Source organism: Ascaphus truei, chromosome 1 (genome assembly GCF_040206685.1).
Source record: "Ascaphus truei isolate aAscTru1 chromosome 1, aAscTru1.hap1, whole genome shotgun sequence".
In the NCBI taxonomy this organism is placed as follows: domain Eukaryota; kingdom Metazoa; phylum Chordata; class Amphibia; order Anura; family Ascaphidae; genus Ascaphus; species Ascaphus truei.
In genome coordinates this window covers 423,468,615-423,489,156 of record NC_134483.1, presented here as the reverse complement: position 1 = coordinate 423,489,156, position 20,542 = coordinate 423,468,615, and positions in this window count along the sequence as shown.

The window sequence follows — 20,542 nt, the reverse complement described above, 5'->3', positions numbered from 1 at the left end:
AAGTACAGTGCATTAGGCGAAATTATATTTGATACATTTTACCTTCAAAGATGACAATGCATCCCAGTGCACGCATAGAGATGGCACCCCACACATGCAGCTTCACGGGGTGTTTTGGCCGCGGCTTCAAAGATATGCGGCCTTTTTTGTGGAACGCAAATCTTGCAAATTTCTCAAGCGACACAGTAGACTCATCAGTGAAGATGCAATCCTGGAAAGTCTCCCCGCTGTCGATCCATGCCTGGGCCTGGAGCACTCTTTTGATTTTGTTTGCATCCCGTATCATGGGGTACACTCTGTAATAACAAGGAATAAAATTTTTTTGCGGCACAGTGCAGTACAGTTTGCGAAACAACAGTTTTACCTCCTGTACTGTCCAGTACTAACCTCACACGTCCATATTTCCATCCAATGCTGCGTCTCATCTTCTTTATGCTGGTCTCGGTCAGGTTGTGCTTTTCCTACAGAGTGTTTTTAACCCTTAATGCACTCTTCTCATCATTCTCCTCACTTATTTTGTCCACCAGAACAGTTGTCTCCCTACAATGTAAAGAGATTATATTGTTTTATTAATATGCAGCAATATAAAATGTATATAAATGTAATGTTGTAATATACATTAAATATAAATAGACAAAATATATACATTATACTGTACTGTTGTACTATAAATATAAATATACAAAATAAATATACTGTTGTAATATAAATATAAATATACTGTACAGTACATCCTATACAGTATATACCGTTGTAAGATTAATTGAAATATACAAAAAATGTATACTGCTGTACTATAAATATAAATAGACAAACTACTGTACAGTATGTTGTAATATAAATCTACAGAAATAACAACAGTATTACAGTAGATACAGAACTGTACTGTAGATGCACAGTACAGTTTTCTATATTTTTTTTTTGTTAAGTTTTATACTGTAAATATACTTACGCGTTAGTTACCCTTGGTGCCTTTTTCCGGTCTCTGTTTTTTCCGTATGCATGATAGCTCACGGTGGTTAATGGCACAACGAGGTCAGAAGTAGCTAACCAGCGTTGGATAGCAGCAATTTGGTGTCCGCTCCTGTACATCTCCTTAATTCGCATGCTGAGATCCTTTGAAATCTTTTTAACAGGCATTGCTGCGAGTAGAAAGAAATACAAACACAAGAATGTATATTAGATGTTTAGTCGATGTGTATTCTATGTGCAGTCAATACACAAAATGGATGGTGTATTTATACAGTAATGACTCACATTAGAGTACACAAACTTTCAACAACTGTACCTGGCCGCCATGCATAAAAGGTCACACACTTTGCATAGCCCACCACTCCATGATCTTTATCTGAACTTGCCCTTGTCCAGATACTGTACTGCATTGTGCCACCTGCTTCCATGAAGCATCCCCGTTTCTATGGATGAAAGAACCCACTCACCTCTGCCGTGCCTGTCATGCTGAAAAAGCGAAAGGCGGTTGCCGTTTCCACGCCAAGGGCAAAGCGACAGGCTAAGGCCAATAAAGAAAACCTTCTGCTGACCCCAAAGGTTAAGGGTTTTCTTAGACGTTTAATATCACTCATTATGTGAAGAAGATATACAGTGATGTACTCTCGACACATAACGAATGGCAGCCAACCCATCGAATCCGCAGACCACTTCCTCCCATATGCTTCGACGACTCTGCTGTAGCTGTCCCGGAAATCTTCATCCCGTCTTCTCCACCCCATCTTCTCCGGTTCCATCTGACGACACTGCCGCTTCTGAAATCCACGGGTCACTTTCTACTTTGCTCTTAGACGACTCTGCTTCTCGCCCGGAAATCCAAAGGTCACCTTCTCCATCCATCTTCGACGACGCTGCCGCTTCTCCTCTACCGGGTATCCACAGGTCACCTCCTCCACTCTCCATCGATGCCGCTTCTGTCAATGGAACCCCCATCTCACCCTCTGTTGCACCCATCCCCCCTGATGTCCAGACGCCATGCACAAGAAGCAGCTCGTTGGACCGGATGCTGAATGGGATAAGTGTGGATCTCCCCGGGAATTCTATTGGGCTGGCAAAGATAGATCTGCTTCTGGAGACCATTTTAAATGTGGAGCAACAGATGGATCGACGGATGGAGAAGATAGAGGCTGACATTGCGGGCATACATTATTTGCTCGGTGCTAATGCCCCTGTTTCCCCGACGCCGGAGCAGGGGGGTGACATGGATGTGATGAATGGGACCTTCGACCCCCTTCCATCACCAAGCGCCCCCCCTCCACCACAAGATGTAGTGTACATATATGCCGTTGAGGAGGACATGACAACCCCGTCAAGACCACGCCAGGAGACAACACGGTGACCACGACCGGAGGAAAGCTTCCTCCCAGACAACCTACCATCGCCCGTCGCCACAAGCACACCCGCTCCCAAAAGACCTACACCCGCTCGCATCGAAACAGTGTCCGACATCACCCTGTGCGATCTGCCACCGGGGCTCAGGGAGAAGTATAGGGTGATGAGTGCTGGTGTACCCCACAAGTATGCCTTGATCATTTTTAAGCACCATGTTCCCTTCACGTTGTACTGCGAGTGGGTGTTCAAAGTGAACTACGAAGGAAATCGCGTTAAAAAGGCCCTTCCTGTCAATTTAAGGAAAAACATTGTGGAAGAAATGCGGCGCTTTTATGCAGTTAGAGATCCTGTAATGAAAGGCGTTCGAGACTGCATTAATGGGGTTTTGCGCCATGCAAGGAATCGGCCATGAATGGACAATGTGGAGGACTTTCAGTGAGACCATACTGTTGTGCTGAACTGTATTGTACTGTACATGTTTTGCCCTACAGTACCTGCTGTACTTAAACAAAGGAGATGTTGTTGTGTGTTTTTTTTCACAGGACATGCACAACTCCAGTCCCTGAGGGCCGCAAACAGGCACGGTTTTCAATGTTGCCCTGAAAACCTGCCCTGTTTGCTGCCCTCTAGGACTGAACTGGTGCAGGTCTGACTGATAGTGTTGCGCACCATCCCACTGTACTGTACTGTATACAGTACTGGGTTTCTTTAATAAAGGAGATGTTACTTAAAATGCTTCAACATAGTACAGTATTTGTAAATAAATATTTTTGTACTGACCCCACCAATAAAAGAACATGTTGAATTGCCTCACATTGTTTCCATTTGCTCCTTTGACAGTGTAACAAATGTAGAGGCTTGCTGCACTGTTTTTTAACTGCCTGGTCGCGCAATTGGCGTAGGAACTACGGCAATTGGCATGGGAACTAGGTCAATTGGCGTGGGAACTTCTGTTCTAGGGCACCTAGAAATAAAATTCATTTTGCCCCTAGATGTTAGGAACCCCCTCACTTGACCTCAACAGGGTCCGAGCAGTAATGGCGACGAGAAAGGGTCACGCCGGCAAGGAGAGTCCTACCATTGAGCGTAATGGCGGAGAAAGCTTTGAAATGGCTAAGTCAGAATGTGTAGAAACCTGGAACCCAAAACTCCGGTTCTGTTCGACCTAGAGGGCTCAGATTCGGTCACCATGTAGTTCTATTTGCGGCAGGATTGCATGGCAAATTGCGACCCTCTCGTGGCAACAGAACAGAGTCAGGGGGATGTTAAAGTTCAGGTTTCTGCCATTGACTTGCATGGCAGAAAAAAAGCCACTTTGGTAATGTGCTTTTAAACTGTCTTTTGGTATCTCCGGTTCCGGTGGTCTTGGAAGGCTAATATCTTGCCACTATGGCAAGGGTCCTCCCGCATGAGGACCAGGCAAATTTCAACCCACTCAGACCCACAGAACGGGTTATTTTACATTATATTCGCGCAATTGGCGTTGGAACTACTTAGGGCCGCGGTCAAGTTCACGGTCAATTGGCGTGGGAACTTCTGTTCTAGGGCACCTAGAAATCAAATTCTTTTTGCCCATAGATGTTAGGCACTGTATACCACTGTACAGTATACTGTAGAAGACACATAATGACACGATACTGAACATGTAGAATAAATGCATAGTTTTATTTATTCGGGTTTATTACACAGTATACTGTACGGCCGGAAAACATCAGCATACAGTAGAATATTATCCATCGAAATCCCCCCATTAACCGTTTTCTTTTCTGGGGAAAAACAAAAAGAAAAGTTTTAATGTACAGTAATGGTCAGCCCCCTAAAGAAGTACCCAGCCAGCCCCACCAAAATAATACTGCAACAAGACAGTACTCACCATAGAATTAAAATTAATTTCCCCCCAGATGTTAGGAACCCCCTCACTTCACCCCAACAGGGTCCGAGCATGTACAGTACAGTACTGTACTTTAAAATAAATTAAATATGCAATTTTACTATTACTGCACGCGCACGCACAGACTGTGTACTGTAGGTTGAACCGCGAAGGTATTAGACTTCAGAGACAACAGCTCGCAAACGCCCCCATGCGTTTTTACACGGCATTGCAGTATTGCAGCCAGCGGGAATAAAATGCTTAAATCACAGCCGCGAAAATAACGCAATACACCCCGGGAGAAAACGACACAAAACCGCACATCACCGGGATATTCTGAATAAAGTTGGTCGCCACTGTACATAGCAGTACTCAAAGTGATGGGCAAATATATTTACTATTAGAATCCAACACATTTTATCAATTGTATCACTGATATCACAGTTTTTTTATCCGAACAATTAAGCAATACCACAGTCATCCTCATCAACAACAGGAAACATAGAACACCTCAAGAACAATAGAAAAATCAGCCAACCTCCAATCATTTACAATATTTTTACAAAGATAGTACTTAATTGGCTGCAACAGACCCTGGGCGTGGCCAGCAAAGAAACAAGCGGGACAACACAATTGACTGCATCCAAGTTGTACAAGAAGTGATTTTGCCAAGTAATTAATATCTCATTTTAAAATTCATTCATTATGAAATAAATGATTTAGGAAGACAAAGTGTTGAAGCATATATTGATGTTATAAAAAACATTTTTTAGAACGCCACATCAACCAATAAATTACATGAAGATACACCAATGAGTGCAATAGGAAGACCCCATGCCATCAAAATGTTAACATCAGTACTTTAAGAATTGTTTAATATATTGAATTCAGAAGAAAAAAGAATAAAAATCAACAGTAAATACGTTGCTAAAATTAAAAAATAAAAGGAACACATTTTATGCTATAAAATAAAATAAACACAAGACAGAAATATACAAATCTAGGATGAACAGAATATAGAATAGACAGATACTGTAAGTATTAAATGAAACCCTAGTTTTATCAGTTAAATAATAATTAGAATCTTGTGTTTAAATAATTGTGTAGATCTTGAGGGGTCAGTTTGCGAGGTCCCACCTTATATACAGATCATACACTTTGTGGTTTTGATCTTCACCATACAGGTGTGTGGAAACATGTCATGCCACGATCAAATTAAATCTCTGAGTACTTGAGAAAAGCAGTTATTAATGCTCATCAATCTAGAAAGGGCTACAAAATAATTTCTAAAAATGTAGGGATCCACTAATCCACTGTAGACTGATAATCTACAAATGGGGAAAGTTCAAGAATCTCTACCCAGGAGTGGTCATCCTACCAAAATCTCACCAAGAACAAACCTGCAAATCATCCAAGAAGTCACAAATAACCCCAGAGTAACATTCAAGTATCTGCAGACCACTCTCGGCTTTGCTAATGTTAGTGTTCATTAATCAACTATCAGAAAAAGACTGAACATAAAATGGTGTTCATTGAAGGATAGCCAGAATTAAACCACTGCTTTCAAAAAAGAACATTGCTGCCCATCTGAAGTTCACCAAAGAGCAAAGAGATGATCCACAAGACTTTATGAACATGTTCTCTGGACAGGTGAGTCAAAGGTAGAACATTATGTTTGGTGAAAACCAAACACTGTGATCGAACAGAAGAACCTCATCCCAACTGTCAAGCAAGGTGGTGGGAGTGTGATGGTGTGGGGCTGCTTCGCTGCCTCAGGACCTGGATGTTTGCTATTATTGACATAATGTTGGCATTGTAACATAAGATTCCAGAGGATAATGTCAGGCCATTTTTCCGTGAACTGAAGCTGATACGAAAGTGGATCATGCAGCAAGACAATGATCCTAAACATAGAAGCAGATCTACAAAAGAATGGCTGCAGAAGAAGAAAAGTTATGATTTAGAATGGCCTAGTCAAAGTCCAGATCTAAACTCCATTGAAATATTGTAGCAGGACCTGAAGCGAGCTGTCCATGCAAGGAATCTTTCTTTATTATTAGGCTTTAGATTAAGATCTAATAACATTTTAGGTTTGAAATATGTGAAATATTTGAAAATCCTAATGGGTTCACAAATGTTTTCTTGCCACTGTATATAGAGAGTGAGATGTAGCCAATGTTATTTAAACCCATGACACAATTCCAGGGGTGAAATAATGCTATAGCCCAGCTGCCTTTCCAAATGCGACCGGTTCTCACGCAGGCGCATTGTATGTGTCCCACTGCAGCACGCAACGGGTTGCAATACTGTTTACTAAATCTGTATGATTTCATGAATTCATTTATTATTTGTGCATTAAAAAAACTTACTTCCTGAAGTTACCAAACTAAAATTATAGTCAATTCAGCTTTTCATCCATTCATGGTACTGTATATAACATGAGTAACTTTTGTGGCTGGTTAATACAGTGTACAGTGTACAGTTGTAAATATAACGTGATGCTTCAGAAACAGTTATATTTATTATAAAGAGTCAGATTTCATAGTTTTTCCACCAACTGATGATGCAAAAATGTTAATTTCAATAAAGAAAAAGGGTTTAAAAAAACTACAAAAAGAAACTTTCTAGTGAGTTAAATTAGTTTATAGAGAAACAGCATTTATAATTACAAAAACAGCTCAAAATAATGAGAGCATTAACACAAGCATATTGTTCTAAAGAAATTATGTGACACTGTATTTAGCAGAAAAATTGAACAATTGACTATAAATACAACGTTATCAAAATTAGCAATGCATAAATGGCAGAGTTTGATGAAAGCTAATTTATTAGACCATTTGTCAATATAATTCAAAAAACATCTGCACATTTAAGGATTTGTGGCATCTGGAAATAACAAGCAGGAGAAACAAATCTTTGGACTTATTGCTTTATTTAAAAATTGTTATGTGAAAGCTGTAAAAAATGTTACAACAAATATTCAGTTATCAAATGAGTTTATTCAGTGTGCACACAGCGGAGACAGCTTCAAAACAAAAGCTCTCCTGCAGATAATATGGTATGAGATACATTTATACCCTAAAAACTAAAGCCCCACCCCTTTATGGGGGGCTTGCTCGTCACTAAATATTATATATATATATATCATTTTGTAATACATAACAATACAAAAACTGATGTAAGTTTGTAATACATAACAAACTGAATAAATGTATGTCAGCTAAAAATCATTATGGGGTTAAATGTGATGTTTTCTGTTCTGTCACCTGACATATAAAAGTATGAGAAAAAGTTCCACTCTAAGAATCTGAACTTATCTGAACTTAACGAGGCTTCTCCTTATTTTCTGGCCTGTTTACACTTTCATTTAGGGCTGGTTGCCCGAGAAAAATCAACACACAAGACTTACAAACACAGGACAAAATGGCAGACAAAAGTTGTCAAAGTAGTCAAACATAATGGCTGCTTAATCCTAGTGCTGTTTACGTCAGACCCCCCTTAAAGTCCTTTTTTCTCAACTTTGTCAGTCCCTCCTCTTTATTCTTAAAACATTGCTTTTGAGAATTATTGACATGATGTTAGTCCAGAGACACATGTATTTTGGGGTGCTCCATCATGAGATAATGCTCATTGGTATAACTCAGAGGAAGAGGCCGCGTGCCCTTCACTGTCATAGTCTTGTATGGCGCTGTGGACAAACTCTTTTCCAGAGTTAGAACACTGTACTTGGCATCTTCTTTCTTCAAGGGACTGCTGTAGCTTGGATCTGCAAACAATGGCATCAGGTGGGGGTAGCACATTTGTGGATCATACCTTTGACAAAAGTGACACAAACATATATGACAACAAATACCACTAGCACACACAGTAAGGCATTCAAAAGTTTCGCTTCTAGGGATCCTACCCATCCACCAAGCCCCAAAGGATTCCATTCTGTGTCACCTCCTTTTGATGCTAAAATGTAATCTAAAGCCATTCTGTTTTGTAAGGCCATAAACCTAATCTGGACCTGTTCTTGATTTAGGGATGCAATGGCTATAGTGGTGTGATTGAGGACATCATCTAACACATCTGTTAATGTATAAAGCCTGTCACATAGTAACCCAACACCTACATTTGGAAATAAACTAGCCCAAAATTGTTTTTTCCATAAACTACTTTTCAGCCCTGCAGTGTTTGGTGTTTCAATTACGGCAGGAGTTAATCTTTCCTGGGTATAAGGGATGCCAATCCAGGGTGACTCCTGATTATGAGGCACATATCCACATACCCAGCAAGATTCGTTAACACCAGATCAATGGTATATTGTTCTGCATGTATCCATAAACGTATTGTCTCTTTCCCAAGGGGTTAAATGTAGATCTCACTTATCTTGGAGTGTAGCAATGGACTTTGTGATGTTGGTGGGTGCTATGGTGCTTAGAGTAGTGTTCCCTTGACCATGGTGATAGGTATCTGCGATGTATAAGGACCACAGGAAGAGGAGTATTGCTGACAAGGCCCAGCAGAGCATTCCCACTACAATCTTGTCATTTCTCTGTGGGTTACATTGTACTTTCGCAGGCCCAAAAGTGCATACATCTTAAAAGTCTAACTTAAACACACTTTAAAAGAATAAAAATATTGAGTTCTTAAAAAAAGAAAAGAAAAAAGAAATGTTCGAATAAGCCCGGCCTGGAGTCTTATTTCCCCCGTAGGTTAACGGTCAGAGTTTTATTTTTACTCTTCAAAACATTAACTTGAAGCGGCTGTGATTTGGGTGGAGCTGGATGAGCCTTACATGAGCCACGTGGATCCAGGAAGAAACCTCTGCCTCTTTAATTGCTGAATTGGTGATGAGTAGTATTTGAAATGGGCCTTTTCATCTGGGATGAAGAACGTGCTTGCGTAGGAAATACTTGACCATTAACTCTGTCTTGAGTAGGTGCACTTTCAACTTTTACCTGTAACTTTGACCTGTGCCTAGAGAGAGTCAAAAAATGTATTAGTTGCATATAATACTTACTAATTGTTTTATAATCAATAACTAACAAGGTCCTTAGTTCGTTCCTTTGAACTACTGAAAGTCATAAGTCATCCCATAAGTGTCTCATAGGGAGTTAATTTATACCTAAGAATACATTCTTGTATCCATTTCTCCTCAACTTAAAACTAAGCAGCCAATATGGACTTGACTTTGCTACATTCGAATTTCCTAAGACTTGATGCCGCAGCCATTGCCAAACCAATTGCTTCCATAGTCAACTCTATCCTGTCTGCAGGCCATATCCCTAAGAATCAGAAAAAGTGAGGGGTACAATGGTTTGTACTCCAAAAGAAATTCACTCAAATGCACACTACCTAAATTAAAATTTAACCTTTCATAGCTACTACTTAAAACATATATTACCAATTTGAAAATGTGATAACGTTTAAAAATAAATTAAATAAAGTAACTAGTGCAGATAAGCAGTCTCTAATGTTTGAATGTTCCAGTATATTATTAAAACTGGAAGATAGGAGGCTGCTAGGGTGCACACAGCCGGAGTGAGCAAACGAGCCCACTACTTCACTGATGATCCTGATAGATATTACACATCATGGGGGCTATTAGTATGGCCTCCTAATCAGGTCTTAACCTAATGCAGCAAATCCTGCCTGGCCACTGCCCTAATTTTTATATATATGGCTAATCTAATGAACGGCTGACAAGTACTGTATTAAAACAGCCCCATAAAGGGGACTGACATCATCAACACGCGTCCAACGCGCGTTTCCCTCCTACTACGGAGCTTCCTCAGGGACAAAATTTGTTTGGTAATATATGTTTTAAGTAGTACTGGTAGCTATTAAAGGTTAAATTTTAATTTAGGTAGTGTGCATTTGAGTGAATTTCTTTTGGAGTACAAACCATTGGTAAGGTAAGTGAGGCAAATATGTAAGTAACAAATCAATACATTTATTGGAAACAGCAAATTAATCACATAGTAAAACTCCCAGGTCTGCTCCTGAAGAAAAGTGGTGCGTCCTGCAGCAGATAACCCTGACACTGCGTCCGGAAGGCAATGAGGTGGAAGTACTGCGTGCGGCTGCTCACACTGACTACGGAGGCCCCCGTGGGTCAAGAACAACAAACTGGAGGGAGCTACGTGTTTTGCCGAGACATCGGCTTCGTCAGGCTCATGAGACCTGGGACTTTTTACTATGTGAGTGATTTGCTGTTACACTCCAATAACTGTATTGATTTGTTACTTACACATTTGCCTCACTTACCTTCTGCCGCTACACGTGGGAGCAATCGGGATGCTTTTGCCAAGCGGAGGAATTCCTCTGCCAGAACCCTGCCTGCGAGTGACACCTGATCCCTGTCGTGTTGACCAGTGTGGACGGGTGGGACCCCCACAGATACCACTCTCAATACCCGTACTTACACTAGGCCGTGTAAGTATTGTGGATTCTAATTTTTATATCCCCATTCCCCCTCTCCCTTCAGGAGGTCATATCCTCCTTTTGGAAGTTCCATTCGTATCAGATTTTGGGCACTTGATTGTCTTAACCCCTTGCTCCCCCTGTTTCCTGTTTTTATCTTATGATAAGGGTCTTGGATGGTCCTTCCTGTGGTTGAAGCAGAAGGGATTGCCATTTCCATAGGTCATCTCTCATTGTATAGAGAGACCTCTTATTACTTGTTGGTAACATTTGAATCATTTTTTTGTATGACTTAGAGGTTAAGGTGAGAACCTGGGTTCTCTGTTTTACCATTTGTGTCTGAAAGTTCCCCTCAAACCTTAGATTGTAAGCTCTTCAGGGCAGGGATTTCCTTTCCTATTATCTGATTTTGCCGCACTTACTATACTATTATAATTCCCTGTACTGTTGTAAGGGATCGGGGGACTCGCTCTTCCCAGCGTGTCCCCGTCACCTTGGTTCCTCCAGCCAACCCTCCCCTTTCCTTGCCTTCCCATTCTCTGCCTCATTCACTCGCAGCGCGGTCACGCTCCCGTTCGCGGTCTGTGCGCATACCCGGTCCCCTCACTCTGCGTGCGTTCCCGGTCCCTGGACTCCCGTCAGGGGACTCACGCCCCTCGGCGTACTTCTGTCTTCCTACCTGGTTCCTTCACTCCTTCCCCCTCTCATACTCACCAGCCAAGTACCTCCTCCACGATCCTTCCTCCGCGCTCTGGTACTCGCGCGTCGTGCGCGCGCGTGTGTTACAGAGGGCGCGCACACCCGCTCTACTTACCAATCCTCCCCAGGTACTGGCTCTGCCCCCCGGAGCTTGCAGGCTATTATCCTAGATTACCTCCCTGTTTCCTCCCCTGCAAGCTCCCAGACAAACCCCTGCTCCACCCCTTCCTGCTATTTGTCCTCCCTCCTTTATAACCCCAGTCTGTCCTCTCTTTCCTTGCTCTGCATAGTTTTCCTGTAGCTCCTGTGTGTGCAGTGTCTATGCCCAGCTCCCTTACCTGTTTCAGCTCTGGTTCCTGTCCCTGCCCCTGTTTGTATTTCCTTGGTTTGAACTTGAACTCTGCTTTAAACTTTGACTACGCTGCCTTCTCCTGCCCTTGAACTCTGGCTTTCGGACATCACTGCGCTGCTCTCTCCAATCCCTGGAATCTGGCTCTTGGGCAATATCTTCCGACCTCTGGCGCCCCGGACTCAGCAAGTATAACGTTAACCCTTACTCACCAGGCCCGGTAATGCAACTACCACACTCAGGTCACGCCCTCACTGCTGTGGGTGCATGTTATACCCTTACCCACCTCAGTACTGGGGACTGCCAAGTCTGCGGGCATACAGGTGTTACAACTGTATTCTTTGTGAAGTGCTGAGTACATTTTTGGCGCTATATGAATAAAGTCATATAATACAATACTATCCAAAGTCATGGACAAAAAATGTGTTCACTCCCAATTAAGCAATTACTATACCAAGACAAATTTCCCTAGCCAATTCCAGTCTGGCTTTCACCCCAAACACACCACTGTAACTATTCTGCTAAAAACATGAAATGCCTTGTATATAATGTACACCCTGCTCACTTATGTAACTGCATTTGTAACTATGTATCAGCTGTCATTTAACTATATGCCCAGGACACACGTAAAAACGAGAAGTGACTCCCAATGCACCACCCCAATGCACCACTTCCTGGCAAAACATTCTACAAATAAATAAATAAATTAGCAACTAGGATATTGTTTGCTTAATCAGCAGAACAAAAATTATATATATTATACAGTGATTTTGACAATAAATACTGCTTATAAAAAAATGGGACACCTATGGAAACAATTAATGGTTAAAAGTTATAAAATACATCACACATTCAGTTGATAGACAAATGATTTTGTATACTGCTGCGACACACTTTATTCGAGCAAATAACCAGTTTGTACCTGGCAGATACCTGGAATGCGCCGCTCCTCACCTCTGACAAGCCGCGTTGCATTTGCCTTCCCAGCCACGGTTCATGCCTGGCTGACGGGCGGCTGATCTGTTAAATGATAATGATCAGGATTTAATAGGCTGCAATGCTTCGCGTGTCCACCAGATGGCATAAATTCATGAATTGTAATGCAGTATATATATATAGTACTGTATATACACAGTATATATATAAATATATATATATATATATATATATATACTGTATAACAACAACCCCTATAACCCCTAACATACAGTACTGTACACATACAGTATTGTATATGCACATACATAAATGATACTCTGGGCCGGCGGGGGCGAGATTTGTTTGCAGCAGAGAGAGATCCACTGCTCTCTCTCTGCGCAAACATCGGCACATTAAAAAATATTTTAAATACATTTTTATTTATAGTGTAGATGTGCAGGGGGTCTCGGGAGCTGAACCGCACTGGTTTCAGGTCCGGGGACCCCCTGCATCCCGAGATACAGACCCGTTTATGAGGTGCCGGTATCCCTCTGCATTTAAAGGTCCCGATCACGTGATCGCGGCCTGTTAAACCAAGCAGAGGGATACCTGCACCCCCAAAAGGGGCCTGTATCTCGGGGAGCAGGGGGTCCCCGGACCTGAAACCAAAACGTTTCTGCTCCAGAGACCCTCTGCACATGTACAGTATAAATAAAACACATATATAAATAAACACTCGTTCTTTACCTTAGCGGCTATGCGCTATGGTAAAGAAGCAGCATTTCTGTATTTTTAATAATACTGTACAGTGAGCAGGGGGTTCCCTGAGCCAGAAATCTAAACTCAGGGGGCCCCCTGCTCCTGCTCAATATTATTAAAAATACAGAAATGCTGCTTCATTACCATAGCGTATAGCCGCTAAGGTAATGAAGGGGTTAAGGCATAATAAACAATTAATACATTCAATACATATTTTTAATGTCTGTGTTAAACCTCCCTGCCTTCATGTATTATCTATGTAAAAAACCCACCCCCTATTCTCTCTTTTAAACCTCCCTGCCTTCTCTCTAATCTATGTAAAAACCCTTCCCCCTATCCCCCTATTGTGTGCGTTAAGCTTCCCTGCAATCTATGTAAAAAAATCTCCCCCTATTGTGTGTTAAATCTCCCTGGCCTGACTTTCTGAGTGCAGTGTACTGTATGTAAATGTGGGGAGGGGGATCCCGTGTAAATAACCACACCCACCTCCGCTACCCACAATAAAAAAAAATCACACACAGCATCCCAACAATAAATAAATAAATCTAAATAAATCTAAATAAATAAATAAATACAAATAAATACATTTGAAATACATTTTTATTCCTAGTGTAGATGTGCAGGGGGTCTCGGGAGCTGAACCGCGTTGGTTTCAGGTCGGGGGACCCCCAGCTCCCCGAGATACAGACCCCTTTATGAGGTGCCGCTATCCCTCTGCGTTTAAAGGCCCCGATCACGTGACCGCGGCCTGTTAAATCAAGCAGAGGGATACCGGCACCCCCAAAAGGGGCCTGTATCTCGGGGGCAGGGGGTCCCCGGACCTGAAACCAAAACGTTTCTGCTCCGGAGACCCTCTGCATATCTACACTGTGAATAGAATACACACATCATTAAAGAATCATTCTTTACCTTAGCGGCTATGTGCTATGGTAAAGAAGCAGCATTTCTGTATTTTTAATAATATTGTACAGTGAGCAGGGGGTTCCCTGAGCCAGAAATTAATACTCAGGGGACCCCCTGCTCCTGCTCAATATTATTAAAAATACAGAAATGCTGCTTCATTACCATAGCGTATAGCCGCTAAGGTAATGAAGGGGTTAAGGCATGATAACCAATAAATACATTCAATACATTACCCACTACCCATGGCAACCTCCGCTGCTGCTGCTGTAAAACACAGAAAAAAATTAACACTTTCAAAGTAATGTCCCCTAACCCCTTAATCACCATAGCGGTTATTAACCGCTACAGTCATGAAGGGGTTAACCCACCCTCACCCACCACTCGGGATGCCTACATACCCTCCCACATTAACCCCCCCCCCGTGCGGCCTAACCACCCTCACCCAGTACCCACAAGGGAGGCCTACCACATACCGATGGGGAAACCCTCCCCCCCAACCCCCAGTACCCACAATAAAAACAGTACAGTGACCCACAATAAACATCATTCTATTTATTAAATACATTACCCACCCCCTGTGCCCCCCTATAAATACATGATTTATTCTTTTACATACAAGGTTCATAACGCAGCCCCACGCGAGTCCCCGGTGGGCTGGCGGGGCACCTAGACAGACCTACAGTTTACCAGCAGCCCTTTTTACACAGGTTCTGGAGGCCTGCTGGTGGATCCCGCCAGCACCATGGCTCCCACGTTGTCTCCTTGGGTCACCGTGGGCCACAATTGGGTCCCCACGGTAGGCCCGCGGATGTCTGGGAGCCCCGGGTCAGACTCAGAGGTGTCTGCGGGGCCTCGGGTGGTTCCCATGGGGGTCTGGGGAACTCACTGGTGCTCACTACGGGTCCGCGGTGCCCCCACAGAAGTGGGACCACACATCGTCATCCCCGCAGACTACGGGTCGGCGGTGCCCCCACAGAAGTGGGACCACACATCGTCATCCCCGCAGACTACGGGTCGGCGGTGCCCCCACAGAAGTGGGACCACATATCGTCATCCCCGCATGTGTCACCCGTGGAACCACCAGCCTGCTACCCTTGGGATATCCGAGGATACCCACAGGTGGTCTCCAGAGGTCCCACGCAGAACCACAGAACCAACCCTGAATGTAAAAAAAAATAAACCTGGCCTATACATTCAATACATGCACCCCCCCCCCCAACACCTACAGTACAATAATGTGCAAAATAACTATTATCCAGATATGGATAATAGATTATGTGCCCATTATTAAAAACATTATCTAGCATATTCAAATTAATAAAGTACTACTGACCTCATCAATACGAAGTGTCCGTCGCCAGCGCCTTCCTTCTCTTGCCCACACAAGACATAGCCAATACCAAGCCAATACATTGCAAGTACATTCAGATATCAATTAACCCCTTAAACACCTTATCGGATAATAACCGCAAAGGTAATTAAGGGGTTAAGCCACATTGGCCCGATACCCACCCTTCACCCATGAATTTGTACTGTGGCTTCATCATGCAACTATATATATATACTGTATATATATATACAGAGAGACAGAGAGAAAGAGAGAGAGAGATATATACAGTATATATATACATAGGTTATATACACACCCATGATAAACCAATATACAGTACAAATAAATGTAGAAGGGTTATCAAAACCATACTGTCCTACAACCAAACACTTCTCCATACATACACACTAAATTAAAATCAATTTCCTTTAATATTCATAACTGATCTCTCAATCTAAATCATCACTAAACCTCTGAAAAGCCATTTAAACAACTTACATTCCAATATAAATGATGCCTAAATATCTATGCACCATATATATTCTGCAAATTAATCAACCAAGTAAACAAAAATCAATTAGCAATCATTATTTACATCCCTAAACAATTCACACTACATCCCGAACAATGAAACCATTAACAAATTCACACCTAGAGCAGAACAATTAAGCCTTTGAAAAAATATAAGTACCGACAAAAATACAACCTTTACAACCAAGCCTATCCCTGACCTTCCTCAAACACACAATACAATACCAAGGAATACATCTATCTAATTTTAAAATACTTTAAATTCACAATAAAGCATAGCAGCATACACAAAATAATTTAAAACACATCTAATCCAGCTTTTAAAACATCATCATTTCTTACCCTGAATGTAGACTGTATATCTCTCTAGACATATATACATACATACATACAGTGTCAAGAAATGATATACCACAAAAAAAAAAATACACATGTTAAAAAAACCTTTTGAAAAAATTAACAAGTTAAATAAAATACATTTCTTTAGTTAACTTACCATTACTTGGCACCACCGATTCCCGTTGCGCAGCTTACTCACGAACCAATCCACGAACAGGAACCCATAAAATAATAAACCAGAAAAAAATAAACTTTAAACTAAAAATCCAAAACAATCCACGGGTCTTCTATTTGTAATCCATCTTCATCTGTGTTCTTCTTTCTTTTATCTCCTTCCAGCGGGCCGGGGGTCTTCTTTCCATCTTCAGCCACGCCCTGGTCTTCCTTCTTCCCCGGAGGTCCTTCCTCCGCGGCGCCTGGCTTCAAAATGAGACGACATAGGCTTTTAAAGGCCTATGACGTCACATTTTGCGTCATGATTCCCACGGTCCTGATTGGGCCGTGAAAACCATGTGTTTTGGCCGACAAAAATTAAAATGATGACGTCATCTTAAAGGCAATGAAAGCACAGCCAATCAGAATGGCTTTGCTTGAAATGCCTTTAAGGTGACGTCATTAAAACACACATGGCCGTGCACACATGGTACTAGAGCCAATCAGAGCGTGGGAACTTTATCCCTACTCTGATTGGCTCTGGTATACCATGTGTCAGGGGCTTGGGGAGAAAGGATGTGACGTCAATAAAAACCTGTCACGTGGTACGGTAGCCAATCAGAGTAGGCTAGGCGTGAATTTGTTAATGGTTTCATTGTTCTGGATGTAGTGTGAATTGTTTAGGGATGTAAATAATGATTGCTAATTGATTTTTGTTTACTTGGTTGATTAATTTGCAGAATGTGTATGGTGCATAGATATTTAGGCATAATTTATATCGGAATGTAAGTTGTTTAAATGGCTTTTCAGAGGTTTAGTGATGATTTAGATTGAGAGATCAGTTATGAATATTAAAGGAAATTGATTTTAATTTAGTGTGTATGTATGGAGAAGTGTTTGGTTGTAGGACAGTATGGTTTTGATAACCCTTCTACATTTATTTGTACTGTATATTGGTTTATCATGGGTGTGTATATATCACGTGTATATATATATGCTGTATATATCTCTCTCTCTTTCTCTCTGTCTCTCTGTATATATACAGTATATATATATATAGTTGCATGATGAAGCCACAGTACAAATTCATGGGTGAAGGGTGGGTATCGGGCCAATGTGGCTTAACCCCTTAATTACATTTGCGGTTATTATCCGATAAGGTGTTTAAGGGGTTAATTGATATCTGAATGTACTTGCAATGTATTGGCTTGGTATTGGCTATGTCTTGTGTTGGCAAGAGAAGGAAGACGCTGGAGACGGACACTTCGTATTGATGAGGTCAGTAGTACTTTATTAATTTGAATATGCTAGTTAATGTTTTTAATAATGGGCAGCACATAATCTATTATCCATTTCTGGATAATAGTTATTTTGCACATTATTGTACTGTAGGTGTGGGGGGGGGGGTGCATGTATTGAATGTATAGGCCAGGTTTATTTTTTGTTACATTCAGGGTTGGTTCCGTGGTTCTGCGTGGGACCTCTGGAGACCACCTGTGGGTATCCTCGGATATCCCAAGGGTAGCAGGCTGGTGGTTCCACGGGTAACACATGCGGGGATGACGATGTGTGGTCCCCTTCTGTGGGGGCACTGCCGACCCGTAGTCTGCGGGGATGACGATGTGTGGTCCCACTTCTGTGGGGGCACCGCCAACCCATAGGTGCGGGGATGATGATGTGTGGTCCCACTTCTGTGGGGGCACCGCGGACCCGTAGTGAGAACCAGTGAGTTCCCCAGACCCCCATGGGAACCACCCGAGGCCCCGCAGACACCTGTGGGTCTGACCCGGGGCTCCCAGACATCCGCGGGCCTACCGTGGGGACCCAATTGTGGCCCACGGTAACCCAAGGAGACAACGTGGGAGCCATGGTGCTGGCGGGATCCACCAGCAGGCCTCCAGAACCTGTGTAAAAAGGGCTGCTGGTAAACTGTAGGTCTGTCCAGGTGCCCCGCCAGCCCACCGGGGACTCGCGTGGGGCTGCGTTATGAACCTTGTATGTAAAAGAATAAATCATGTATTTATGGGGGGGCACAGGGGATGGGTAATGTATTTAATAAATAGAATGCTGTTTATTGTGGGTCACTGTACTGGTTTTTTGTGGGTACTGGGGGTTGGGGGGGGGGGTGTTTCCCCATCGGTATGTGGTAGGCCTCCCTTGTGGGTACTGGGTGAGGGTGGTTAGGCCGCACGGGGGGGGGTTAGTGTGGGAGGGTATGTAGGTATCCCGAGTGGTGGGTGAGGGTGGGTTAACCCCTTCATGACTGTAGCGGTTAATAACCGCTATGGTGATTAAGGGGTTAGGGGACATTACTTTGAAAGTGTTAATTTTTTTCTCTGTTTTACAGCAGCAGCAGCGGAGGTTGCCATGGGTAGTGGGTAGTGTATTGAATGTATTTATTGGTTATCATGCCTTAACCCCTTCATTACCTTAGTGGCTATACGCTATGGTAATGAAGCAGCATTTCTGTATTTTTAATAATATTGAGCAGGAGCAGGGGGTCCCCTGAGTATTAATTTCTGGCTCAGGGAGCCCCCTGCTCACTGTACAATATTATTAAAAATACAGAAATGCTGCTTCTTTACCATAGCACATAGCCGCTAAGGTAAAGAATGATTCTTTAATGATGTGTGTGTTTTATTCACAGTGTAGATGTGCAGAGGGTCTCCGGAGCAGAAACGTTTTGGTTTCAGGTCCGGGGACCCCCTGCCCCCCGATATACAGGCCCCTTTTGGGGGTGCCGGTATCCCTCTGCTTGATTTAGCAGGCCGCGGTCACGTGATCGGGGCCTTTAAACGCAGAGGGATACCGGCAACTCATAAAGGGGTCTGTATCTCGGGGAGCAGGGGGTCCCCCGACCTGAAACCAACGCGGTTCAGCTCCCGATACCCCCTGCACATCTACACTAGGAATAAAAATGTATTTCAAATGTATTTATTTGTATTTATTTATTTATTTATTTATTTAGATTTATTTAGATTTATTTATGTATTGTGGGGATGCTGTGTGTTATTTTTTTTATTGTGGGTAGCGGGGGTGGGTGTGGTTATTTACACGGGATCCCCCTCCCCACATTAACATACAGTACACTGCACTCAGAAACACAGGCCAGGGAGATTTAACACACAATAGGGGGAGTTTTTTTTACATAGATTGCAGGGAAGCTTAACGCACACAATAGGGGGATAGCGGGAGGGGTTTTTACATAGATTAGAGAGAAGGCAGGGAGGTTTAAAAGAGAGAATAGGGGGAGGGTTTTTTACATAGATTACAGTGAAGGCAGGGAGGTTTAACACAGACATTAAAAATATGTATTGAATGTATTAATTGTTTATTATGCCTTAACCCCTTCATTACCTTAGCGGCTATACGCTATGGTAATGAAGCAGCATTTCTGTACTTTTAATAATATTGTGCAGGAGCAGGGGGCCCCCTGAGTTTAGATTTCTGGCTCAGGGAACCCCCTGCTCACTGTACAATATTATTAAAAATACAGAAATGCTGCTTCTTAACCATAGCGCATAGCCGCTAAGGTAAAGAACGAGTGTTTATTTATATATGTGTTTTATTCATACTGTACATGTGCAGAGGGTCTCTGGAGCAGAAACGTTTTGGTTTCAGGTCCGGGGACCCCCTGCCCCCGAGATACAGGCCCCTTTTGGGGTGCCGGTATCCCTCTGCTTGGTTTAACAGGCAGCGGTCACGTGATCGGGGCTTTAACGCAGAGGGATACCGGCACCTCATAAAGGGGTCTGTATCTCAGGGGGCAGGGGGTCCCCGGTCCTGAAACCAATGCGGTTCAGCTCCCGAGACCCCCTGCACATCTACACTAGGAATAAAAATGTATTTCAAATGTATTTATTTGTATTTATTTATTTATTTATTTATGTATTGTTGGGATGCTGTGCGTGATTATTTTTTATTGTGGGTAGTGGGGGTGGGT